This window comes from Camelus dromedarius, unplaced genomic scaffold (genome assembly GCF_036321535.1).
Source record: "Camelus dromedarius isolate mCamDro1 unplaced genomic scaffold, mCamDro1.pat HAP1_SCAFFOLD_41, whole genome shotgun sequence".
NCBI lineage: Eukaryota > Metazoa > Chordata > Mammalia > Artiodactyla > Camelidae > Camelus > Camelus dromedarius.
Genome location: NW_026989840.1, coordinates 736641 through 764573, shown reverse-complemented (window position 1 = coordinate 764573; position 27933 = coordinate 736641). Strand labels below are relative to the sequence as shown.

Here is a 27933-nt window from a genome sequence, read left to right as displayed (position 1 = left end):
TTTTTAGTCTGCTTTTTTTATATAACTTTATTCTTATTTTTAAATATGCACTTATTTTTATTTATTTTTTTGGAGGTACTGGGGACTGAATCCAGGACATTGTTCATGCTAAGCAGGTGCTCTACAACTGAGTAATACACACCCTCCTTGTCTGCACTTGAAAATAAATATTTCAATACACAAAATAGCTCTTAAACACCATCATGGGACCTAGTCACTGTATAGAGAGTTGAACACGTATGCTTTTTCAATAAGAATAAATGTTGTTGAGACATACATTTCTGAATCTGTTAATGTGCTTAAAAACGATCATAGGTAGTGATAAACACGAATCTTTGATCCAGTACTTCTTAGGGTCTGTTTTGCCATCAAGTGAAATTACATTCTACAGAGAAAGCTAATTGGATCTCTTTGATATTTGGATGGTTTAGCAGATGATCAAGGCTTTCAAAAGCTGACAGATTTGTATTTTAAACTAACTACAAAGTTATCTTGTAGAAGTTGGAATTCCTAAACTTGTGAAGTGCCCAGTAATCCAGGGGGTATGTGTCTGTGTCTGAGTGAACGTTTGTGTGTGTGATTTCAGGAATCTAGAAATAAGTTTCATATGGACTTCTGATACCTTTCTCCTACAGTTCAAGGTATAGGCATATATTTACACAAATAAATTGATATTCTTTTGTCATTTTGCATATTTGTGGGAATAAGAGTTTCTCATACTTGTTTCAGAAGGGTTGGGGAGCATGAGCTCAGAAAACGGGAGGAGAAAGAGGCAGGGAGGCACTTCACACTTTGTGCAGGATATGAGAAACAGTAGCTTTTTTTTCTCTTTTCTTCTAAAGCAAACTGGCACTGAATTGTAACCTACTATTACCCAGAATTGCTTTTCTGATCAGATACAAGTGCCTCAGATTTTTCAAGGCAACATGAATGATGAAATGTGTTTTAGCAGTTATCATTAAAAGTAGTTTTATTTTTCAAGTAAAAGGCTATAGCGTGTTCTTCCAGCGGTACATGAAGTCCTCATTGATCTATGCACATGATCTATGTGCTTAGTTCCTTTGTTTTTTTTTTTTTTTAAGTGCTTGTTTCATTGTGGTGTGAATGAATGTTTAAAATTTCTGGATTTTGATCTTTAGAACATGCTGATTTATCAGAGCTGTTAAAAACCTGATTGTTATTTGGTCCTTGTTTGTTGGGGCACCCTATTGATTTCTGTTGTCTGTTAAAGCGGGAAATGCTTCCTCTAGCCTGCAGATCATTAAGTGAATGGTTTGCAGTGTGCCTTTAAAATTATTTGAATGCATTGAGCATGTTTGTCCAGTGAATTCTGAATTAACTCATTCTATTGACTTTGCTTTGGTTCTGTGGCTTTTGCTCCTCTCCACAAGAATTTGAATTCTCTGTTGCATTTTGTATACGTGTTCTTAACAGGGGAAGAAATTTTGCATTTTTTACAGAGGTGGCTTATCCTATCCCCTCTGAATGCCTTCTATAATTGATACAATAGTAATCTGTTATTGCAGTGCATAATTCTTTCATAAACTATTTTTTGGCATAATCAGAAACAATGACAAAGTATGATAATAAAAAATATGAAAACCTTCCTTCCTTTGAAGAATAGAAATGAGGTGGTCAGGCTCACACCTGCTTTGTGCCTGACACACTTACTCTCATGTCATTGTGTATCATGATTCGGAGATGGAGTTGCTCCAGGTTTATAGATTTTTGTTTTAACATTTGTGTTGAATTCTTTCTCCAGGCTGATGTTTCCTGTTGGTTTTGTGGAAAGAGTAGAAGGGAAACAAATCCTTTGTTTTGTTTTCAGGAGGCCTGAGTTGATGAGAAAAGGGTTGAGGGTGGGCTGAGGAAAAGAGTGACACTCCCTCTCCTCCCGGCTGAAATTGATAAACAAAGAAATCAATTAAGTGTATCGGTATTTGACCAATAGAAGTTAGAGAGCCCAAAATGGCTAGATATGCCCAATGGAAATTACTGAATTCACCTGCAGAATTATGTGCTTTACCAAGTAGAAGCAACTTAGAGCAATCAGAAAAATCAGTAATATGATGAGATATAAAAGGAATATTATATCTTTTATTTCTGAAACTTTTCTACGGTAAGTTGTGTAGAGCTAAAATTAAGTTTCAAGCACCAGGAGTTAAGAGTGTGGGTAGTTCTGTAGGATCGTTATTCACGGATGTGCCTAGACCCTGCTAGAGTGGCTGAAGATGGCAGGAAAAGACCCAGAGGCAGGATTTGTCATCCTAGGGTGTCCTCCATAATGGTTCCATGTGGGACCCCATGATTGGTTTAACAAATTGTAACACACACCAGCCTCCTGTGAACTTTAAGAAGAAAAATATATGCTTAAAAACTGCTTTGCAAGCAAGTGCCTGTACATCCTCACTCCAGTCTCCTTGCCTTAAAAAGCAGAGACAATGCTTTGCTTGCATAGTTGAGCTTTTAGATAGCACTCTGCTAGTTGCAAAGCAAGGACCGAGGCCCTCAGCTATAAACGCTGAGCTTGTGTGCTGTTAGATAGTCTATGATCCACAGAACAAGGACCTGGCTGGTCTGGTGGTCTGCTTTGTAATTCACATGTCTGAAAATTTATCTTGCTCCCCTCACCCCATGACTTCCCTAAAGATACACTAATCCTTTGTACTCATTGTGTATTCTACAATCTCTGCTTCATACTGTCTTTCCCGAAGTTCCTGTTACTATCACACAACTGTTAATGAATTTTTCCTTTGATTATACACAATAAATAAGGGTGCAATTGAGAGGCTCGTGGAGTTGGCTCCCTACTCCCTCTCGATTTATTGACTTTTTCCACAGAGACTTGAATAATCATTCCATGTCGGTAAGACATCTGCCAGCCAACCCACAGTTCCAGGTGAGAAGGATGCAGGTTTATCTCTCCTACCCGATGGAGAGAGAGGAGAGAATTGAGATATGCTCCCCATGGTCCCTTCCTGTCCCACGGCCACTGCAGTTCACCTGCAGCCTTCTGGCCTCTGCTCAGAGGGCCTCTGTCCCAGGACTGACTGCAGCTTTTTCTTCCATTGTCAACATTTCCTGTGCCTTTAAGAAGTTGGTCTCTTCTCTGCAATTCAACCCTGGCAGATGTGATGGTGGTCAGCGTGCTGGTGGGCAGTCCTTTGCGGACTCCCAGGAGACATGCTGATTCTCCTGAGTCTCTCAATCGGGGTTACAGAACAGTCGAGCACCGAAGGAAGCCCATTCACGTGAGGTCAACAGAGCATTTTATCACTTTCATTTTATTTTTAAATTTTCAGTGGAGAAATTATTTGTAGCAAACTGTTCCAGATAGTCGGCCGCCTGCTTTCCTCACTACCATTTCCTTGTTGGCTCTGGTGCTTGTTTTAAGAACCAGGTTTCTTCTCTGGTCATTTGTAGCAGCTGGGCTTGCCGAATCCTTGATCTGCATTTGAAGCAGAATGCTTCTTCCTGATGTGAAACAGATTTTCCTATTTCTGAATATTTCGTGTACACTCAGCAACTGTTTCAAGTGAAATGCTCTTGTCCAATTTCGGTTAACTCACATTTGCTGATCTCCTACTTTCATGCTGAGGGCAGTTTCTTCTTCCTCTAATAAAAGTTAGCAATTTGCATTTACTAGGGAAGGTACTGGCCCGAGGTGCTTTTTTTCTTACCAGTTTTAATACAATTCACCCATTTAAATATACAGTCGTTTTTAATCTATGCCCAGAATTGTGCATCCCATTTAATCTTAGAATATTTTCATTCCCCCAAGAGGAAGCCCCGTATGCATAAGCAGTCATTCCCATCTTCCCCATCCTCCCCCAGCCCCAAGGAGCCACTCTTCTCTCTCTGTGGATTTGCCTGTGCTGGACATTTCATTTAAATCGAGTCACTTCATGTAAGTGGAACCGTCTATTGTGACTGACTTATTTCACACTGAGTAACGTTATCAAAGTTTGTCCACGTTGTGGCCTGGGTCAGTACTCTATGCTTTGCTATTGCTGAATAATATTCCACTGTATGGCTGGGCCCCACTGTTTACCCATTCATCAGGTGATAGGCAATTGGGTTGTTTCTGCTTTTTGGCTGTTATGAGTAGTGTCGCCATGAATATTCCTGTAGGAGTTTTTATGTGGACATTTGTTTTCAGTTCTCTTACGTCTGTGCCCAGACAGCAGAGTTGCTGGGTCATTCAGAAACCAAATGTTCAACTCTCTGAGGACCTGCCAGGCTGTTTTCCAAAGTGGCCACGCTGTGTTACGTCCTCACCAGCAAGGGCTGCGTGCTCCGCTTCCTCTGTGTCCTTATTAGTGCTTTTTACCCTTTTTTTTTATTATAACCTATTGTTGTGAGTGTGAAGCGGTTTCTCCTAGTGATTTTGACTTGATTTCCCTTACAGCTAAAGATATTGAACATCGTTTCTTTGTGCTTATTGGCCATTTGTATATTTTCCTTGAAAAATACCATTTCAGATACTTTATTCAACTTTTAATTGAGTTGCCTTTTTATTGTTGAGTTGTAGGAGGTACTTTTTTTTTTTTATAGATACAAATTCCTTATCAGATAAATGATTTGAAAAAAATTTCTCCTGTGTGTTGTTTTTCCACTTTCTGGATAGTGCCCTTTGAAGCAAAGTTTTAAATTTTGATGAACTCCAATTTATCTCTGTTTTCTTTGTTCCTTGTGCTTTTGGGGTATTATTTAAAATCTGAGGTATTTTATTTAAAATTTTATATATAAAATAACTTAATTCGTAGGACCGTTCTAGGAGATGGGTGCGGTTGTTGTCCCCAGTGTATGGATAGAAGACTGAGATGCAGAAAATTTCTCTGAAATATCAGTTTCACAGCTACCCAGTGCTGTGGGAGTTCAGACACTCATGTTTGTCCCAAACATCTGTGATCCTCACCACCATGCTCCACTACTGCCTGGAATCGTTAATGAAAACGTCTTTCCTTTTTTGATTCCTTGTTAGTTTGCTTTCTCATTGGGGACCTCATCTCCTCATTTTCCTTTCGGATATCAGTGTAGATTTATTTTAGGTCTCATGTAGGCAGAAGCATTTCTATCAGTTAACTTCTTTATTACTCACTCTCCAGTGATGAATGTTGCTAGTTGACCTAATCAAGTCATGCTTAATTCTTTCCTTCTCATGACACTAAAAACAGTCATGACTTACAGAATGCTAAAAGCAGAAAGTACTTGATTGATTTTATTTTGCTACCCAATCAAACCAATCAAATAAAAACCCGCTATTGACACAGATTATAAGCCCTCCAGGATAGGGTCACTGTCTTCCTTGTGTTTCATTTATTTGGTCACAGTGTCTGGATAGTGCCTTGCTGTTCAGCAGTTTTGTTAGGAAACGGTGCTCGTGAATCATTGTAAGGACAGAATTTTGACAACAGACTGTGTTGTTCATTTCACAAGGGAAAAGATAATATAGAAATACTGCTCAGATCTATTTTAAAATTAAGCTTGGAATTTTGAGAACAATTCAAGAAACCATACAAAGATTTTTCACTAATTTTAGATCTATCTTAAACACATTATGGTTACATAGCAGAGTAACTTATCAAGTAGATTTGACAAGAGGAGTGTATTATTGATTTTTTGTTTTAGTTGAAATATTCTATCTGGGATAAAGTAATCAGTGCCTATAAATGAACAAATATGTTTGTATTTCTATGCAACATGGGAGCAGACTTCATATGTTTCTATATAATATATATGACTGTGTGTTTTAATCTGTCTGTCAGTGTTTTTATAGTTTTTCAGCAATGTTGTAACATTAGAATTCTAAGAAATTCACTCCCGATACTACTGCAGTTTGTACTGTGTATCCTGTCTTATGTATGGGATTCCACTGTCCCCTAAGTGAGGAATTTCCTCTCCTATTGAGTTAGAAGCAGATTTAAAGGAACTGTGATTTCTAGGCGTTTGCTCTCCATGTGTTTGCACTTGGGTGTCAATCACAATTTTCCCTTTCTTGAGTTTTCATTGTTCAATTAGAATTTTTGAAAATAACTATTAATATGTTTCACTAGTCTCCCTAGAAACTTGATGTTTTTGTGCTTTTCAGTTTTCAATTTATGAAAATTGTAAATGCACACTTGTTTTTAAGTAGTCCTTTTTCACTAGATATTTACCTCTTTATAGTTAAAATAATTTTTTTCCCAATGAATGAATCACTGTGCATGTTTTACAAGATACCTTACTTTTTATTTTTCTTATTCTAACAGGTATATTCATTGTAGAAAATTTTGAAAATAAGGATAAACCCAGTAATAACTTAAAAATGGCCTCTAATCTCACCTGGAGATACAGTTGTAAGGTTTGAAATTGAGAATTACAAGTCCTCTCATTTTTTTCTTTTTTTCAAGTACGTTTTGGTTACTGAGTCCCTCGAATTCCCATATGAATAGTAGCAGCAGCTAGTCAGTTACTGCAGAGGAGCCCGCTGGGATTGTGATCGAGACCACGTTGAGTATACAGATCGCTCTGGGGAGCACTGCCATCCCAAGAGCGTTGTCATGTGATCCAGGAATGTGCGTGGTGTGTCTGTACAGGTATTTAGGTCTTCTTTAATTTTTTTCAACAATGCGTAGAGTTTACATAGTATTATTTTACCTTATTTTTTTGCCTTTATACTGAGTACAAGTGTGCAAGGTACCAGGATCAGAATTGTATTATAGCCCCGCCACTTGCTGCCACCATGGACGCTGCACTCTTGCTTTGCCCTGTGTAAAATCTTGCACAAAATAGGACCTAAGTAACTCTCTCTTGAATGAATGATTATATGATAGCTGGATGATGCTGGAGAGTCCTTGTGATGATGTCTTTTTCCCAGACTTTCCCCTCTTCTTAACTATGCCTTTTCTCTTCCTTTCCTCCAGCCTGGGTTTCAGCCTGCCTGTGGCATTGATTTTCCCTGAGTGTGTACTCTTCCTTTAACTAGTTCACGATAATGTTTCATGCGGGCTATGAAAACTTGCTAGATGTCAAGAAATAGCAAATTCACTGCATGTATTTTTAGTCTGTGGTATTATATTATCCATTGAAATTAAATCAGGCTGACCCCCTGAGCCCTCCCCTGAGCTCTTTTCTCCTTCCTACGGGTGATACTTCTCTGGTTGCTGTCTGTGCCCTTCTCCCAGACTTGGTTTTGGAGTTGAGTAAGTCACCATCAGTGGAGCTCTCTCTTTAAAGATGAAGAGAACATTTGCTCCTTCTCCCTGGTTGGGGACTGGATGAGATGAGGTAACAGATAAAGAATGGAGCCCCATCTCATTCTGACCCCCGCTCTTTCCGTTCCTTTCTCCAGGGGAAAAGAGTACAATTCAAAAATATAAAGATTGTGAGCTAATGAGATAGACAAGACAACCGAACATTTGTTAAATATCCTTTCATGCCGGAAACAAATGTATTATACACACAAAAAGCACACAAATCACGGTAGTACTGCGGTTACAAACGTGGGTCCGAGTTCGAGTCCTGCTCTGGAGTGACCAGTCCTGTGAGATGGAGAACTGTTAGGTCGGCTTAGCCTCTCCCGGACTTGTTTTCTGTCCTGCAGAGATGGGGCTCGCTAGGCGGCCCTCTCCCGTAGAGGTGCTGTGGGGTGTAAATGGCGCGCGTCGGCAGCCCGAGCACAGCTGCTCATTCCTCGTAAGGGCAGGATAGCATCGCTTTTGCGGTGACAGCTTTATGACCGTCCCGTGTAGACTCTTAGTGCTCCGAAGGGATGCCTTGTGGTTTGGAGATGGGATTCTCACTTCTGTAAATACCCAAGGATTGTGTTATTGGGCCGTGCTGATTTGAATCTATTCTTTAGAAAGTACATATTGTAGATATATTTTTCAAGCATGCATGCTTTTTTCTTTTATTATTTATAGTTCTACCCTCTCATCTCTTGGTGTGACTTTTCATGGAATCCAGGAAACAGTCCTAAGCCACCTGCCTCTTCACACTTCTCCGTGGTGGTTTTCTTCCCTGACTAGAAGAGGGTTCTGCATAGGAAATTTTCTTTGTTCCCCTTTTCTTGGAGTCACTCTGTCTCCCCAACTCTCACCTGTCCATCTGTCCATTACTCTACCCACTGATTCTTCTGACTTGTTCCAAAAAGCATTTCAGGCAGCTTACAGAAGAACAGATACCAAATTAACAGGTGAGAAAATGGGGCCAAGTTCAGACAGTGAGGCTAGGAGGCGAGCCTGTGTGAGAGTTGCAGGCGTGAGACACGCGCCTCAGCCCTGTGACTTATAAGATCGACAGCAACAGTGTGCCTGAGGCTCCCAGCAGACACAGGGAAACAGGGTTTGTGGGAGATGCTCACTGGCTGTGAAATAAATAAGTGGCTTAGGAGATGCCCAGCCTTTCCAGCTACTAAGGCTTAGGAGAATATGTTGAGTTTCTTCCAAAATCAGAGTATTGCATCTTTTCTTTTTTCAGAGTTCTATGTATAGTTGGTTACATTCTATACCTGGAAATTTCTCCAAAACTGCTTCCCACGTGAGTCCCATGGCTCGGGAATGGGGTGGTTCTGCTCATTGACGGGTGTAGGCCAGAAACAGAAAATGACAGCCTCAAAGGAGCCTGGGATATGTCAGTTATGTTTTGTCAGTGCTGTAGATTTCAGAAAACGCTTTCACCGTTTCTCTCCATCTGAGGTGGCAGCATGCTCTCTTAGCAGCATCAGGAGCTCAGGGCCACGGGATGGTGGGGGCTGACTGCACTGCTATCAAGACAGCTGTGCCAGTCACTGCAGGCGTGGTGATTTTACATAGTGCATTTCATGTTCTTTAATAGGTTTCAACAGGTAGTTAATTAACTGAGTTAATTAACATTTAAGAAATATGATGCTTTGTTGAAAAGACAGTTATAGGCAGATTATAAGTTGTGAACACTTTAAAAACGGTTTCATTACTGAAATTTTAGTAGGGAAGATTTAGTTTATCTTATTTACACCTCTCTTCAAAAGTAACAAAGTAACAAGACAGAAAAAGCAGAGGATGATTTCTGTTCTTCCTCTCGGCTTGCAGGTGCCCTCACCTCCAGTGGCATCCATCCAGACACCAGCACTGACACTGGCCGTGCTCAGAACTGCCTCAGCCCTGAAGACACAACTGACAAATAGAAGGGGGCTACGCCCTATGACAGCAGGTGCTCTCACTTTGTGGGTCCTTATGTAACTGCACGATGTTAATCAGGATCGCCCGTTCTACACTGTGTGACGCTGCTGCCGTGTCTCCTAGTTATTTCTGTAAGTACTAGTGTAATTTTTTCAATGTGTGGTACTAGACATCTAAAAATGCTTTTTTCAGATGAAAAATAATGTTTATTTAATATAATAAGTCTGAAAAATGGGACAAAAGTGTCTATCCTGGTCCCACTACTCAGAGATAATAATTAACACTTTAACATCTATTTTCTGTTCTTTTCATCAGTGTGTATTACGTCTGTCATAAAAACCAGCGAGCACTCTGTGCCTGTTTACTTTGTGGAGACCTCCATTTTCCATTCGGCTTATTACATGTTTTTCTACAGTATTCTCTCTCCCCTGGCATGATTTTTAATGACCAGTATAGCATTCTGTCTTGTGGAGGCATCGTCCATTTTACTTCGGACTTAAATAAACTTTTAAATTCCAAGTATATTTAACTGAAATACTGAAAAGAGAACTGTGGTGGTACCGAAAGACCCCTACATCCCTTCCCCTTTTTTTCCTGAGAGTAAAAACTGCTGACAATGTGGTGTATATATTTCATGACCTTTATGCCTGTCATATATATATACACATACATACATGTATATGAGAAATCTATGTATATGTGTGTGTATATATGCTTTATTGAAAAATAAGGCCATACTATATGTTTTGTGCAGCTCGGTTTATTCACTGAGGTGTATATCATAGACGTCCTCCCACTCCAGACTCACCCGGTCCTTTCAGATAGAGTAGAGGGGTCTCCTGATGTGCAGTAGATTTGGTCTCTTGTGTAAGGACACCTTTGGTGGGAGAGTACTGTGGACAAGGCCTTGGACCACACCAAAACGCCTGCCCCTTAGTGCCCACAGCTCGCCTTGATTTACCGCATCATTGTCTTGATGGTGGATACTTAAGTTTTCTCCATTTTCCACTGTCAGAAAGGGTGTTTGACTGGCGTCCTTCTTGTACAAATATTCCTGTGATCTTGTATGAGTATTCCTTTAGTTAAGGTTTCTGGAAATTTAGTCCCTGGATGTGACAATTACATACATCACAGGCTCCTTTCAAGTGACTCTAGAAATTCCTTCTCCTGCGGGGAATGAAAAGATGTAGAATAACTTATGTAACCAATTCTCTATCGCTGGATATGATTTCACTTCAGCTTTTCTTCCCACCATTGTAAAAAGTGCTGTGTAAATGCTCTGATGAGTACATCTTTTTGAACTGATTTTTTTTCTAAACGAAACGATTCCTAAAATGGAGTTCAGTCTGTGTGTACACACATTTTTCAGAGTTTACATATCCATTGACACGTCGTCCTCCAAAAAGATCGCTCAGTTTGTTCTCTCAAAGATGGACACTACCTAGAATATTTTTTAAAAACATTTGCCAATATGATGAGCAAAATTGCTTTTTCATTGTTTTAGTTTGCACTTGATGACTAGTGAGGTATTGAGCATTTTTCACTCATTAGCCATCTGACTTTTAAAAGGTGAATGATCCCTTTTGTCCTTTGCACACATTTAAGTGAGGGAGCTTCTTGTTGCTTTGTGACAGCTCTTTGTATGTTATGAACATTAACCCCTTGTCTTCATTAACATGTATCACAGAGCTTTTTCTTGTCATTTCTTGCCTTTCATTTTGTTCAGTAGGTTTATTTTTGTTGTGGCCAAAAATAATCTTAAGACAGTAAATGTCTTCTTTTTGGGTTTTATCCTTGATAGTATTCTTAGAAATACTTTCTTATAATGGTATATATCTCCTCTGTAGGATTTTTTAATCTCTATGATGGAGATGATAATACTACTTGTTATAGTGAGGAGAAGTTGAAGTACTATGAGCAAAGAGTTGTATTTGCTGTTATTAGTACTTTCTAATATTTACATCACTATCTGTAATTTTTCTTGTGGTCATTATGACTGGAATAGAATTTGGTTTTTCCAGGTGATTCTCTGATTGTCCCAAGACAATTATTGAATTCATACTTTGCTCTTTGATTTGAAATCCCACCTGTAAAAAATATTTATGTACACTAGAGTCTCTTTTTGAGCTCATGGTTTATTTCTGTCAGTCTTACTTTCTTACTCCAGTGCTATATCTTACATATTGTAAAAATTTATTTAATATATGACAGTGCGATTTTTTTATTCTTTTTTCCATCCCCAATTTTCTTGTCTAGTATTATGACTTTATTATTCCTGAAGAGTTCCAAAATATTTTGCTCAAGTTAAAAAAAAAACAGATAAGAGCTGTCATGGGATTTTTAAGTAAGTTTTGAATTATCTTTAAGAGAACGTTCATCTTTACAAAACTGCTTTCCTCCATACAATATGTTGATGTCTCTGCATTCACACTTCTTACTTTACCCCTCAGTACAGTCCTGTGTTTCTCCATGTACAACATGGGAATTGTTTTTGAGTTTATTCCAGATTATTGTTGATGTTTTTGTTAATTTTGTAAGTGAGAATTTTTGCTATTATATATTTTAACTGTTAAAACTGACACCTAGGAAGGCAGATTCAATTTGTAAATAATCACTTTGTAACTTGTCATTTAAAATTGTAGGTATTAAGTACTTGTTACAGAATACTTTCTTTTCTGTTTTTAAAAATTTGTTTCCAAGATTCTCAAAATGGTCATAGCTAAGTAGTATAGGTGGGGAGACAGATGGAGAGAGGTAGTGTGGCTCATGTACAAACTGTGAGCACTTTCATGGCTGCCTTTATGCTGGAAAAGCCACTGAAGAGCCCAGGTAAGACCAGGGGTGGCTTTGTACGCACTTGAAAGCCAGCTTTCCTGTCTGTATGGAGAAGCCTGGTGAGTGAGGCAGGTATATGATCAAGGTCGAATGGAGGTTATTGGCTGCACAGAGCACTGTGTCTGTGAGAACAGGAGACCATCGCCATGGGAAATGCTTGGTGCCAGGAACAATGCAGGGAGCTGGGAAGCCTGTCTGTTAAGGATTTTCCAGCCCTGGGAGTGGGAAGATCAGACTCTCCATTCAGATCTGAGTTTGAATTCATCCTCTTTAGTTTACTGGTCCTCTGACTTTTCTCAAGTTATACATCCTCTTTGAACTCCTGTTTTCTTGTCTCTCAAAACAGGAGAATTACGGCCTGCTGCTAGAGTGTTTGATCAGGGTAAATAATTTGTGTCTATAAGATGCCATGTACAGTCACAATCTCAGTGAGAAATGGGCTATCGCCTCTTCTTCTGCAACTCAGTGCTTGACGAGACATAGGGGAAAGTCAGTCCCTAATTTGTGTGTGATGCAAGTAGGAACAAAATTAAAGTCTTGCCTTTCCCTAGTAGTATTCTTACTCCTTTGCTTCATTTACTTCTTTCCTCCTTTCCTTTCCCCTTTCCCCTCCTCCATCTAAAGATCCTGGGACTCTCTCAGAACACTAGATTCAAGTTACTTTAAAGGTTGGCTCATCCTCATGAAATGACAGTAACATAAAAAAAATCTGTACACATCCCAGAATGCATTGTATTTGATTTACACACACACACACACGTGCACACAAACACACACACAATCAGGCTACCTCCCACTTGCAGAGGGAGAAGGAACACTTTTTCTGAGTTTTCATTCACTGAGCGTGAGAACAAAGTCTCTTAGGCAGACTTTCACCAGCCTTCGTGCATGTTGTTTTTAATTGGATTTCTGCTTTTTGGCCATAGATATAGTATCCTAATAGAAGAGAGAAAGTGAAGACATAGACATTCTGCTGAGATATTGGTGTCATCATATTTGAGTTGGAAATGGCTTAAGACAGCATAGAGTCATAAATTTTTATGGGTGAGAATCCATGATGGTGTAACTTGGACAAGAACCTGGGTCTTCTGCCATCTTGTCCATGTGGGTGAAGAGGCAACTGGGTGGGGGATGGCAGGGATCTTTCTTGCTTGAGTTCCATGGTCTTGCTAGTTTTCATTGCTCAGCTGCCTTTAGTTTATGTCCAGGAGGCCTCTCATGGGAAGGTCACTCTGTCCTGATAGATTGTTTCTTATCAGCAAAAAGCTCTGGACCCACTCATATTTCCCAGAGTTTTCTGCTGACCTGCTGACACTTTATATAAATGAGACCTAAGAAACTACTGAATATAAAATCCTTATTGTTATCGTTTGCCCTCGAGTTCCATAGGAATGGGGTGCTGTCTCAGGCTGTCTAAAGCTAGATCTGAACAAAGATAGGGTGATAGGCTGTGCTGCTGGACCTCCACAGTCGAAGGGGATTTCCACCTTAGTTTTTAGAATCAGGCAGATGAGTTCAAATATTGCCTTTACCAGTAATTATCTTTGTGACTTGGGGGAGAAACTACTTTTTTGTGTCCAATTTTCTTTGTAAATAAGTTCAGTATTTATTTTAAGGTTTCTGTTTTAGAATTGAAAGAGCTAATTCCCTCATTTATACCTAAAATAGTGATCGCGTGGTTCTATGCTGGTGCCTTGGAGGTTGATTACTCTGGGACTCGGCAGTGAGAATGGGGGTGGTGGACCCCTGGATAATAGAGCTTATATTCCAGAATATGCTTGTAAAAGACTGGATGTGCAGTGGATTTTTAGTAAATATCCACTCCTTTCCTACTCTGCTTTGATTGTGTATATATCTTTATACTAATATATGAACAATTTTTATTGCAATTTAAATATCTTTGTAGTATTTACAATATGTAGCTATAAAAAATAGGTGAAATAAAATGATTTGACTTTTATTTTCTTTTCAATAATCAAAACAAAATAAAATAGAAAAGAACAAAGTTTTGAAGGAGAAGAAATAATTTTATTTCCATGGAATCAATTCCGTATAATAGGTTTTTTGGTCGTGTTGTTAAACAGCATATAAAATTGATTGGTTGTGACATACTGGAAATGAGGAAACAGTGGAGACATACTACCTCTAATGCAGTCATTTATTTACCAAGTCCAAACTCGTTCTGCTTGCTGCATGACAGGCCAATAAATCGGGAGAGGAGCTTTTGGAGTAAGGAATAGTGACTTTATTTGAAAAGCTGGCAGACTCAGAAGATGGCATACTGATATCCAGGAGAACTCTCTTCCCCAAGTCAGAATTCAGTCTCCTTTTATACTAAAAAGTGGTGGGGGTGTGGTTGGTTGTTGCAAACTTCTTGCTGTACGAATTGATTTCCTTGGAATCCTTTGTTCTTGCAGCTGTCCATGTGGGTCAAATCATGGCACCCCTGTAAAACCTCAAAAAAACAAAGTTTATTCTTTATTTTGCAACTTGCCATCTCTACATAAGTGTAGAAGAGCTAACATCCTTAAAGATCAGAGCCCGCAGAATAGGCCCTCCTGGATATTCCAGGCTAAAGGCAACTTTCTTTTACAAAAGGTGCAGAGATAACAAGTCTTAGCCTAGAAAACAGGGTACAGGCTTAAAGACAAACGAACACATCTAACATGGAGTCAAATTTGTTCTTTTCTATTACAATTTCTTTTTCCACCTCATAGATAATTTTAGTAAGAAACATGAGCAATTTTTTTACTTTTGCTTCTTAATAACGGATAAGTGGCCCAACTAAAGTTTTGTGAACAGGGATGCTGTGCGGGCATAGGGGTCACAGCAAATTCTTGTTGGGGGTGGTCGACCCTGCAACATGTCTGATGCCCTGTGAGTGTTGGTGAGAGTCCCCCTAACCAGGGGCTCTCTTCAGGAACCACCATGTGGGCATTGACCTCTGGAGACTTCTTTTTCAGCTGTAGGAAATTTTTTTAGATGCTGTGATGAAAAAATCACTCCAGCTGGGGATAATCAGGGACTAAAGGAAGGGGAAAGGGCTTGGAGTAGTGTAGAAGAGAAGGACAGAAGATCAGGGAGCCTGGGGGCTTGGGGGCGGGGCCTCGGGGGAGAGAGTAGCAGAGGTGGGGAGGGGCCCGGCTCCAGAACTAGCTCCTGCACCTTTCCCTGCACCCAAGCCTCACAGCTTTTAATTGGGCCCAAGACTCTTTCCTGTCTGGATGTCACCCTGGGCAGAACGTTGAGAATTGAAGGTAAGGGGTGGGCAGCACTCACCTAGGGGGTCACTGAGGACTTTGGTCAAGTCCACAGTGCCTTTTCTAGTCATGTGTCTTCACCTGTTCTTTATCTCAGGATCTGAGAAGCAGGAGCAAGGAACTCAGGGAGAGATCCAGGAAGACATCTGACTCTGTTAAGAGACGACAGTCACAGCGACACGGGGAGCGAGGACACTTGCAGCAAAGTAAAATGACTTCACAACTATTGCATCAGAGCTGCAGGTGTGAGAGAGCCTAAGCCTGTCTCAGAGTGCAGGGGACAAGAGGAAAGGAATGGTAAAATTAACACTGACAATTGAAATTTTGTTAAATAGCCTGCTAATATTAATTGTATCAAATGAATGTATGCAGGTGTATTTCTATGATCATTTATAGTTACACACAACCCCACCAGCCCCTCTTTCTCCCATCGGGGATGGGCTTTCTCAAGCACAGTGCCCCTCCTGGTTGAGTGGGCCACGCTGCGGGTCCTCGCCTGGGGCCAGGCTGCTGCAGGACACTGAGTCCCCGAGGCACGGCCTGGGAGAAATGACAGGAACATCTCTGCTCATAACTGAGAGCCTCCATTTCCCCCTGCAGTGTAAGAATGCCGGTGACTCAGTTAGAAGCATGCATCCAACCCGTCCTTCCGTGTCATCACCATCTAGAATCGGTGCCTGAATCTTCTGAATTTCTCCAGAATGTGGTTTAAAATCACCTTCGACAATTGAGTGTGTGTCCTCTTACAAGTGGAGGAATTGCTGCCGTTTCCCTGGAACTTACTCACCACTAGTCCATCTGATTTTTCTGTGCTAGGATTCAGTATGGCATGCTAAAAATTCTGCAGTCAGATCTTGAAACACTGATGAAGAGGATTATTTATTTTATTTCTTTATATGATAGTGTTTTACTTTCAAAATTCAGAGTTTTCGGTTCTTTCAAAAAATTTTTGGGGGGTTGGAGAAACAACATTGCTCTTACCATCTCTGTGACCTGTTGCTTTGTGCCTCTCACCTGTCTTCTGTCACTTGTGAGGTGGTTCCATTTGTGACCCTGTCAGGGTTGTTCATGTTATAAAACATATAGTCTGTTAAAGTACAGTCCCTTTTACTCCGAAGACATTCCACAAATACTCCTTAAATCTGGGTGTGGTTTTAAGAAGACAGAATCATTAGAACATGTACTTGCAGGTTGCTAGTGCAAAATCCCCAAATCAATAGTCTAGCTCAACATCTAAAATCTTTCTAATCTACCTTGGGTTTGTATGGATAAGTGAAGCAGTTTGCTAAGAACTCAAGACCAGGGTTAGAATACAGGCTGGTGTAGCTCAGCAGGTCCTCCCAAGCTGATGCTCTGCCAGAGGGAGGGGCCGAGGGGAGAGGGCGTGTCCTGCCCTCCCTGAGCTGACAATTTGATGGCAAAGATCTTTACCAGGTGAAGAACTGGGAGTTTCTTCTAAGAAGAGTGGGTTTGAAAAGAGTCCTAAAACCGCGGGAGTGGCACAATCCCTTTTGTCTCAAGTACGTGAGAGCGGCTGTGGGGACACTTGGGAGACTCGTGAGTCCAGGTGTGCAGTGTTGGTGGCTTCCACTTGAGCGGTGGGACGGTCAGTGGGTAAAAGCGAACAGATTGAAGGCATGTTTAGATGGTAAAAATGAAAGGATGAATGCTGTCTGTGAAGGTAGGATGGAGGAAGGCCCAGGTTTCTGGGTGGATTAATGAGGTAAGTGATGGTCCTGCTGTGCTCTGAGGAGGGAAAGCTGCAGAGGGAGCTCTGGGGGAAAACTGATGAATTCAGCTGTGGGTGAAGTGAAAGGCTGTTAGATGTGTGGACTGGGAGATCTGGTGAGAGCAGGTACTGAGTAGGAGGAGGGGAGAGAGACCTTCAAATCATTTTGTCTTGTGAACATACAAATAAGTATGAGTAATGACACACAACACCTCTATATTCTGGATTAAAACCCAGTAACATTTTTCTATATTGACTGCAGAGGTTCTTAATTATTTTTTAATAGAAATAAAAAAAATAGAAACAAAATAGTGAAGTTAATGAACATCTTAGAGTTGATGTGTGTCCTTGTATGTATTTTGATACCTCATCTGTTTATAACCATAATCTACAAAAAGTTAGCTTGTTTAGCATAAGAGTTAAACAGAGGGACGTGAAACACACTGTTGGGGGTTGAGGCTGATCACCTTGGGCAAACTATGTCCCCTCTCTGTCCCTTAGTTGCTTCTTCTGTGACTGCCTCCAGGCCCCTCATCACAGCTCATTTCCTAGACTAGATGTTGGGAGGGAGGCTGCTGAAGTGGCTAAGAAGTGGTAACTGCTTGGGATACTGAAGAGAGAGACAAAAACAGATTAAAGCCGAGAAACTGAGTACAAATACCCTCAAAAAAGGAAAAAAAAATCACACAGTGTGTTGAGCCACTTAGCGTAAGGGAAACAAAATCACGTGGACCCAATTTTCTTGAGCATATGAGTATAGTGGGTGGAAGGGTGTCATCAGAAAAGTGTTGAGAAAAGGCCTTTTGGTTTCCCTTGACGTTTGCAGTAAGGATGGGAGCTGAAGCGAAAACACACTGTTCACTGTGGAAGGTGCTCTTTTTTGCAAAACTGACCAAAGGTTGGAGACAAGTCATCAGCGGTGCCGGCAAATGAAGAGACTTCTGGATTGGGTGGGGCACTTGCTGTGACTTCCAGGTAGCCTGCTGGCTGGGGGCTGTGAGGTGGGCAGTAGGTTTGCAGGGTGACCCGGGCATAATTCCTGGCTCTGAGGCTGCTGGTCTGACTAGCAGACCTGAGCACCCGCAGACCTAATGGGGCAGCTCGGGATGTGGCCTGGGACACCTGCCATTCTGAGGGCAAGAAGAGGGCTCCCCTGAGGGGGTGTCCCTGCGGAGAGTGGAAAAGTCCTCCTGCAGGGGAAGAAGTGCCTCTGAGCATGGGGAAGGATGCACAGGCAAGACCAGCCTGAGCATGGAGGTTTTGGGAAGCCGGAAGTCATAAAGTGGCCCAAGCAGCCTTGTTCCTGCGAGATTGGAAGGAAAAGATGCTGAAAAGGCAGGCTAGGGTCAGACCGTGTTGTGGGTTATGAGTGACAGTAAAGGACTGGTCAGGCAGGCACGAGATAACCCTGTGGGCGTCCCAGCTGGGGCATCACGCCAGAGGGAGGAGCAGAGGTATGGACTTTGCCACTTATTAGCTGTGTGACTTTGAGCAATATCACCCCACCCCTCTCTATATATATCTTCATCTGTAAAGTGACACAGCTCGTGTCATCAGAAGGCTTAGTTTAGCTCTGATCCTTTTGTCCAGTCCTGTCAGTGCTGCCCTGCAAGGTTCTGCAGCAGCTGCTCTTAACCTGAGAAGGGAGGGCGTAGAGGGACATTGTAGTGCCCAAGGGCAGGAAGGGGTTGCTTTAAAAGCAGACATGTAGCCGCCTGCAGCTGCAGGCCTGCAGGCAGTTTGGTTGATGGTCCTGGAGAGGACTTTGGAGGCCATAGCATCATCTTAAAACTTGTTTTCCCTTGGGGACCGGATTTGCCTTTGCAGATTAATGTTGAAGATTTGGGCTTCTGGCAAAGCTGTTTTCAGAGATGAGTATATACATAACATATAGTATAAAATAAAATGCTTTTATTTAATCTGTGGGACTTTGTAGCTGTTTGGAGCAGTTCTGTTGGCCTGGTCTCCACGGAGGACACTAGGGGTCAGCAGAGCGTGCGGGAGGGCAGGCCGACCGCTGTGCTTCTGCGGGGGTTTCTCCCCAGCATGGAGCTCTGTTAAGTTGAATCTTCTCTGAGTTTGGTTGCCAAGCGTGCAGACAGCAAATTAATGAGTTCTGGTGGGATTGTATAATGACAGGAAGAAAGAGGAAACCGTAGTTTTTCGGGACTAGAACATGCTTTTGGTTCCTGATTCAGTGTGTTCCATTACAGAATTGATGAGTTGTGTCTATTCTGGGACTTCATTGAAATAATCGTTCAGCCTAAAATTTAAGAGTTATGTTTTATTTGGCGGGAGGGCTCGAGCCTGGATGACAGCCTCTCAGATCTCTGAGGGACTGCTCCCAAGAGGTAGGGGAGGAGCTTGGATAAATAGGAGCTTTACAACAAAGACCAGGTACTTGGAACAATAAAAGATTGCTTGTTATCTAAAGAAAGCCAGATATCTCAAGTTCAAGTATTTAGTGCTTTTCTATGTATGGGATGAAGCAAATATATGGGTTATTGAATTCATTCCTTTGGCAAGCACCTAGCTATCTAGGGACAGTATCCTGTCCTTTCTTATTCTGAGTCTGCTCAGAGGGCACCACTGTGAGTGGCTGAAAGGCTGGGTTTCAGGCATATCCTCGCTGGGGTGTGGCAGCAGCTGCTGAGGGCTTGGTCTCAGCATTCTTTGTTTACTGACATGGTTGCAGTATTTTCACTCACATTGTAGTATTTTCATTCACAGTGCTCCCTCTTGGTCCTAAATTCGACCTATATTTTGAGAGACATTTCATGACCAATTTTGTCCCACGGTGCTAGGATGGCTCATTCCTATTTCAGGTGAAGAATTTTCTGAGCTGCCATTCAAGGTGTTAGGTTTTTTTTCAGGGCCTGTTGATACTAAAAGTTTTCTGGATCGCCTGTCTTACTAGTCTATTATGATCCAGGAAATGTTTGCCCTTCGTTGCTCATTACCATACCTAGAATCACACTATTACATTTATTTTATGCAGGGTTAAAAATTTTATCTATTTCTTCAGGATGTTTAGCCATCATCAATCTTGTAGGCCTAGTTACACGTTGGGAAATGTAACAGACAACAATTTAATAAAATAGAGATCATATAACTAATATAGCTAGTAACGTTTTAAAGTCACGAGTAAGAATTTAATAGTAGAGAAGTTGTATATTTGGGTTAAAATTTTGCTTGTATTTCTGATTGAGTTTGAGTGATCTTATGAGAAAGTTCATATTTATGGTCAGGCTCCGAGCAGGTATTAATTGGCCAGGTGAGTTCTCCCACGTTGTAAGATCAACAGTGGCCTAAACAGAACTATAAATTATTTTTAGAATAACGTTTCTGAGGGCTATCTAGTTAGAGCCTTGGAGTAGGGAAACCCACCAAGGTAACACAGAAGTACTAGACATAGGTAATTTACCATAAACTTAACACTTGGAGTAGTTCATAATCAAAGGTAGGAGAAATTGTCAAAGTAATTGGTATACAAGCCTGGTCCGTTGTCTTGGGTCAGCTGTCGAGCTCAGATGTCGTCTTCTTCTCATCCTGGCCTGGTAGCTTTTTCACCATTTTGGCATTGTTTTCAGGTGAGCAAGTGCTCTATAGGCCAGTGAACTGAAGGGGCTGTTTCTGATAGGAAATGAATCCGAAATTCCGTTTCCTTCAGCTTTTGTGTGTATGGTCTAGTTAAGAGTACTTGATAAAAGGTCTTTCCATTCAGGTTGGAGACAGTTCTTTAAGTCATGCATGTTCCAGTATGTATAATCCCCTGGCTTAGGTCATGGAGCATTGGAAATTTACACAAGGATAGATTACTGAGCTTCGGAAACAAACCTAGAGTATCCTTTTCATAATTAAATTAAACTGTACAGCAATATGACATAAAAGCAAGGAATGATCTGGGAAGTGTCTTAGTAAATATAGACCTCAATTAACAAAACTAGAACTTAATATCCAGTAAAATATAATATTTTTTCTCTCTAAAATTACCCTCATTTTTCTCAAATAAAGCCAAATCAAGATTAATTTCTTTACAAGTCAAGTCTGATTATTTGATCATATAGGCTTTTTTAAATTGGCTGTGTTGGAACTTTTAATAAGGAGTCTCAGGGTAGAATGTTAATAAGATTTGCTAAGGCCTGGAAAGCCACGTCAATGGCTTGTCATTGATTTCTGCCTTACAGATTTAGGTAATTTCTTTTCTCTTTAAAATTCTTAAAATACCTTTAGATTCTTATATCTGTTAGGAGATGATCTTCCTCATTTGTCTGATTGAGCCATTGGGGACCTAAGAGTTTTTAGTCTCTTGAAGGATCAGATAGGGAGAAAAGATAACTGTATCAAGTCTGCTTACATAGGTATAATTTATCAAATTTCTGTGATTTATAACTAGCTTAAAAGGAAGAGTTTATGTCTGGGAAACAGGTTAAAAGCCAGTAGTAGTTCAAACAACATCAAAAATTATAACCATATTCATCAGTTTACTTAGTCCCACATAACTAATTCTTTTAATCAGAGTTTTCATTAGATATTTAAAATTTCTTACCCAGTTTAGTTCAGTGCTATAGTTTGACATTTATTAGAAATCAGTAAATCTCCTTGAAGAGAAAGCATTTTCAAAATCATTAGATGAAAACAATTAAAAGTCTATAAAAGACAAAGATTTAAAAGCATGCTTAAACACCGTTATAGTATAATCGATAAAGAAACCTGGTCACTATACCCAGAATTATCACTGGTAACATTTCAGATATACCAGAATTTTAGGGAGACCATATAATTATTAGAATATCTATATTAATAATATTTTCTCATACAATACAACCTTAGAAGATTTATTATTCATTTGACAATATCATGTTATTTAACATGCCAATTGAAACTTACTGTTTTAAAATCTCTCTTTGGGATGTTTCAGGGGCCATCTGTAACTTCCCAAACTTAACTGGAGATTAAAAGAACTTTAATTAGAAATTGATATCTGGGGATCTTTTTAAAAGATTTCAGAACACTTGGTCAGATAAACATATAGGTCACTGTAAAGCAGTACTTATTCATTAACAAGAAAATACGTCAAAGGTAAAGGCAGAACAGATCAGTTAAGTGGTATAAGAAGGTTTACAATCTGTTGCTGAAGGTGGATTAACATTTCAAAAAACATGTTTCCTCTTAACAGCGAGAAAACCAAATCTAGTCTTGTACCAACTTACTTCTAAGATTCATTTACTTTGCCCAAGTTGATTCTAAATTTAGCCAATTCCGACAACGTACGAAACTCTTTCCTTAGGGTACCTCTTCCACAAGCCTTCCACAGCTTTCTATTCTCATATTAGTGTGTCCCTTATTTTCTGTTCCATTCAGAAATAACCAGCTTCAGGACAAAGTCACCATTTTTCATTAACAAAATATAATTCCATTCTTATATCTTCCTTTACACATTTATCTTACTTTCCTAGGATACTTAGATCATTCCCTTAAAAATAGAGTCTATTTCAGGGTGGCACCAACCATTTATTAATATATCTAAACACCTTTAGTTTCTCTGTAAGAGTAAGTTAAATGTTAAGTAATTCATATTTCAATCTTATTTTATCTGAAAATGGCATAGCTATTAAATAAAATCCTATCATTTAACTTAATTTAGCACAACTCTAGAATTTAAAGATACCAAACATTTAGAGATTATGTTAAGCATACATTTTAAAAATATATTTTAAAAATTTACCCAAAGCTCTCATCTCATTTGCATTTAATTTACTTAAAATTTTACCACACCACATTACTGTTATTTTTTTCTTGACAAATCTTCACCAGATATAACAGAATCTTATTTGACTTTCATTAAACCTAGGTACAGTAAAGGTATTATACTTAATATTGATGACTTTAAAGATGTCTATATTAATTAGAACATACTTAAACTAAACAATATCAAATATTATCTTAATATTGAATTTTTCCAGTTCACGTGATGCTGAAAGTCAAATTGTTCAGTTTTTATTTTAAAAATACTTAATTTGTAAGCTCTTATTTTTTACGTCAATTAAGCAGAGCACTTTGACTTTGATTTTTTTTTTTTAGCTGTATAAATATCTCACATCTGTAATGTGTACGCAGGTTTATAAACAGACAAAAGCTAGAGATCTCATAGCTTCACTTTAAAAGTTACTTATAAGATAGGTATAATAATAGTTCTAGTAAGCTGAATTTGCTTGCTCAAATCACTAAGGCTTACTATTTATGAAACAGATATTTAAGATTTCTTGACAAAGTCTGAAGGACCCGTCAGAGTTCTGAGTTCTAAAATGCCAAAAATTTCTTGGCCCTAAGTTTTATCTCATTGAGCTAATTAGGCTCAGTCCTAGGTCACTGTTTCTGTATTTACATTTCTGGTCTGCAAGACAAAGACACACGCTTCCAGTTCCCCAGAGAACTGCTCTGTCACCCAGAACCAATTGTATCTCCTTAATTGGCATTTTTTTATCAATCAGCAGAGCTGTAAACAAAGAATTCAATGTTTTAAAACTTTAAGGTTTACTTTATCATGTCTTCCAAAGCTTGCATAAGGTATTTAGTGATGTCTTTTTTCCTTGAGTTATAAGTTAAACCCAGGGTAAACCTCTTATTATATTTTTTTTATTAGCCACTGTATATTAGTTTTTAGTTCTACGTTATATTGGATGGCTCATGTAACTCTATTGGTTTCCTTTACTTTGTTCAATTAATATTTTCTGAGGGACAGATATGTGCCCAGCCTTATAATACCAAGAAGGGGAAGCGTTTTTCCATTGAAACAGATCTATCCCACAACATAATTAAGCAAAAGGTTTATATAAAGACCATTTAAATATACCAATTTTATAAACATTTATCTCAAATTTTTTAAATCTTATACCTTTAATTTCTATATTTATTAGGTTTAATCAATAATTTTTATTTCTAGAAGGATTGCCAGAAACTTTTTTGTTGTTGTTGTTCATTGTATCTAATTTTATAGAAAAATCTCTAGGATGCCCAAGTTTCAGCCAAAGTGCTTAGGTCCTACTCAATTTTTAATTTGATTAATTGGTCTGTTGTCCCAATCATTAATCAAGTATATCAGTCTATATATACATATATTTTAAACTGTGGCAAATAAAATGGACTTGTTTGAACTTTAATGTTGGGGGACAGTAGGTGATCTCTTTGGCCCTTTTTTTTAACTTTACTAGTGTAGTATCAAAACCTTGTATCTATTCCAAAAATGTCCATTTTATTTATCTCATTCAAAATAACCATATAAAAATATTTATCCATTTGGGATAAGCCCTTATCTTTTTTTTTTCCGAAATTTTTACAATCCTTTTTCCAGTTATTCAATTTAATTACCAATAATTATTCTAAGTTTTTATTAACATCTCTAGAACCATTTATTGGAAAGGAAAAACACAAATGTAGCTTTTCAAAACAGTTTTTTTTTTTTAACTAAGTTCTTAGGTTAACAATTAGATATATTTTTCTATCTTTAAACTTGATTTTAATAGGTACCAATTAAACAGCTGTTTATAATGAGATCTCTTTCAACTTTCACAAATTTAAAAGTTTTTCCAAATTAAAGGATCCATCATATGGCCATCAATTTATATATATATATATATATAGTGATTTTAAATGAATAAGATGAAGAGGCTTTTCCACATGAGAGTGGGGGTGTTGCCTAAATAAAATTCAAAGCTTTACTCTCCAAAAGCTAAAGGCCTTTGTGGTCCAGGCTGATGCAACAAAGTTTAAAATGGCAAAATATCTGAAAATTGGTACAAACAAAGAATTGCTTAGAATCCAATTTATTTACGTGGCCACCATATGTACGCAATACTTGTACCTTTTGTATGGCAGAGTCCAAGGTTTCCTTTAAAAAGAAAGTAAACATACATATACATACATAAACACACTTAAAAGACCCAGAGAAAGATAAAACGTTTACATTTCAAGGACACAGGAAGAGAAATCCAAGTTCCCCCTAAAGTGGATTTTGTTTTTATAAGTTCAGAATTCCAAAAAATGTTTCTATCAGGCCTGATTATTTACTTTCAGACTGAGATTTTCTTTTATAATTCCCAATTAATGTTGTAAGTTTTGTATGTACATAAACCTGGCTGGGGTATTAATTGGAGGCTGGCAATCTGTCATTTCTTTTTCTTTTCTTTCCTTTTTTTTATTTTTTTTGAAAGTTCTATTCCCCATTGTAAGGTCGGGTTCTCAGAATAAATTTGCTAGTAAGATTTCCCGCAGGGACAACTCTATGGCATGAAGTCTTTGTCTCTACCACTCCTGCAAGATTCTCTGTCACCCGAGAAAGCTGTTACCAGCCAGGAGGATGGTCCCATTTTTGGAGTTGAAAGGTTCCTCATAAGAGTTTTACTTTTATCCTGAAAAATTCAATGGATGTAACCAAATTGAGGAAAACATTAGACCAGCCTCTTACCTAACCACTCAGTCCTGAACCCAGTGTTTTCAACTTGGACCCACTCAGGACGTCTCCACTGGGTGAGTATTTTCCTAATAGGTTTCCACCAGCCCACTTCTGACGTCTCTTCAATGTGGGTATTTCCCGTTACCTTTCAACGAGGTCCCACCCAGTATGTCTCCACTGGGTGGGTAATTCCCCCCAGTCTCCTTCAACTGGAGGGCCAGGTACCTGGAAACACCGCCAAATAAAACTCAGGATTATCAACCAATATATGAGATCCGAGAACCAGGAGAGACTCACCCAAATTCATCTGGACTCCCCGAGGAGGCGGATGGTCACAAAGGGCCACTGCTGGTACAAAGGCCCCAGTTACTCGGAGAGTTCAGGTGGAGAAAGTCTGCTCTGGGTCCCTTCATGGTGTCCAAAACAGTTGACTGAAATACATGTGCCACCTAAAATTTAAGAGTTATGTTTTATTTGCGGGAGGACTCGAGCCGGGATGACAGCCTCTCAGATCTCTCTGAGGGACTGCTCCCAAGAGGTTTGGGATGAGCTAGGATATATAGGAGCTTTACAACAAAGACAAGCTTGTTGGAACAATAAAAGATTGCTTGTTATCTAAAGAAAGCCAGGTATCTCAAGTTCAATAATTTAGTGCTTTTCTATATATGGGAGGAAGAAAATATTTTGGACTCACTGAATTCATTCTTTAGACAAGCACCTAGCTATCTAGGGCCAGTATCCTGTCCTTTCTTATACTGAGTCCCCTCAGAGGGCACCATTGTGAGTGGCTGCAGAGGCTGGGCTGCAGGCCTGTCCTCGCTGGGTGGTGGCGGCAGCCGCTGTTGACTTGGTTTCAGCATTCTTTGTTTACTGACATGGTTGCAGTATTTTCATTCAAATTGTAGTATTTTCGTTCATGGACTGATTATGGATAATCTGCAACCTTGGAAAGCAGCCGAGATGGAATTACTGCAGGTACCTTCTACTTTAATAAGCCGTGTGCAAACATAAACATGGAGGAAGCATACATTTGGATTTGGTGGTGTAGTGAAGGGTTTCTGCACATTACAGGAGAACACAATGCAGAATTCCTTAAGTCCACCATTCTTTTCTGTAGTGGTTTCTGAGAACAGTTTATGGTAATTAACCAACATTGACAAACGGTGGCACACATTGCATTTAAGAGCTGGCCGACTGCACACTTAGGTATTGGACAGGTGGAATTCATAGGCAAGTGATCAGGTGGCTGGGAGAGAGTTGGAGACAAGGCCTGGGCCCAGAATCCGGTTTAAATCGCCATTTCCTCACCATAGGGCCTTGGACTAGAATGTAAGCTCTCTTAACCTGTTGGTGAATCTGTGAAATGGGCATGATATTATTCTTTTCTTCCTGGGATTGTTGTAAGTTCTGAAGAGTATTGTAGCACCCATGAAGCACTTAACACACTGGCATTTAGCAGTGTTCACTGTGTGCGGCCGCCCCGCTTCGCGTGTGTCAGATCCGTAAAGGCAGCATTTGTCTGTTGAGGACGCACTGGTAGCCCCTTGGCTAGGTTATGAATTTGGTGATTTCCTTTAATCCTTGTAACTCTGTGTGCCATGGGCATTTATTTTCATGGACAGATGAGGAATCTCAGGGTAAAGAAGACTGTAATTTGCCCAAAGTCAGATCATAATTCTGGGTGCAGTGGCCTCGGTTCAGCATGTGCCCCAGGGCCTTCTGCCCTCTCCGTTCAGCACCAGAGCCAGATGTGGGGTCAGCTGTTTCCCAGCCCAGAATATCTGGCAGGCCGCAAGACACACTGGCCCTGCGCTGCTTGAGCAAAAACTCCGGGGGGAGGCTGTTATAAAAGGGATAAACATAAAAACAGATGACAGCAAACTGTGATCAGCTCTGAGAAGGAAAGGAACACACCTCGCAGTGCAGAGCTGCGAGCTTTCCCATCAGTGCTGCTCTGGGGGCGTTCATATCGGCTAAACAAACTCTGCTGCTGCACCAAGGCAGGAAGGCAGGGAGCGTGTGGCCAGGTAGACAGGGCCTTGTTATCATACTCATTCCCCATTAAACTGCAGCTGTCACGGGCAATTACCTAGTAAACAGCTGTCGGCAATAATCATCACGCACTTTTCTTGGTAGTTTTATTGGCCCCACCTTTGAGATGAGGTCATTGAAGCTGGGGAGTTTGCTGCATGCCCGTGATCACCTTGGAAATACCCCCACTGGTCTATCAACCTAGACTGGTGTGGCTGTCATGTCCCAGCCCTGTGAATGGCATCGTGTTGCTTCTCCCAAGTGGCCCAAATGACTGACATTGATATTCTTAATTCGTAGGAAATGGTATGTGACAATAGGTGAAAAAGGTAGTAAGAAATTGTTTGGAAAACTAGAACAAAATCCAATTCTTCCCCAGCTGGGGAAGCGCACCCAGTGTCACCCACCCTACTCACTGCCTGTCACCTCCTCCTTGCTGACTCCACGTTCAGAAGCCACTCTGAGCCTTTGAAGAACATTTTG

General features: G+C 39.9%; 1 long non-coding RNA gene across 2 annotated transcripts in view; it reads left to right on the top strand.

Annotated features, from left to right (window-relative positions):
- LOC135320900 (uncharacterized) overlaps positions 1-27933 on the top strand; it is an 86451-nt gene that overhangs the window by 45072 nt on the left and 13446 nt on the right. Inside the window, exons 4-7 of one of the 2 annotated variants that reach the window (XR_010380246.1) lie at positions 6393-6578; positions 8461-8520; positions 9051-9271; positions 15333-15532. This is a non-coding gene — a long non-coding RNA (uncharacterized LOC135320900). Of the gene's footprint in view, positions 1-6392; positions 6579-8460; positions 8521-9050; positions 9272-15332; positions 15821-27933 lie in introns of those variants that run through there. The other variant, XR_010380245.1, reaches the window with a different exon arrangement.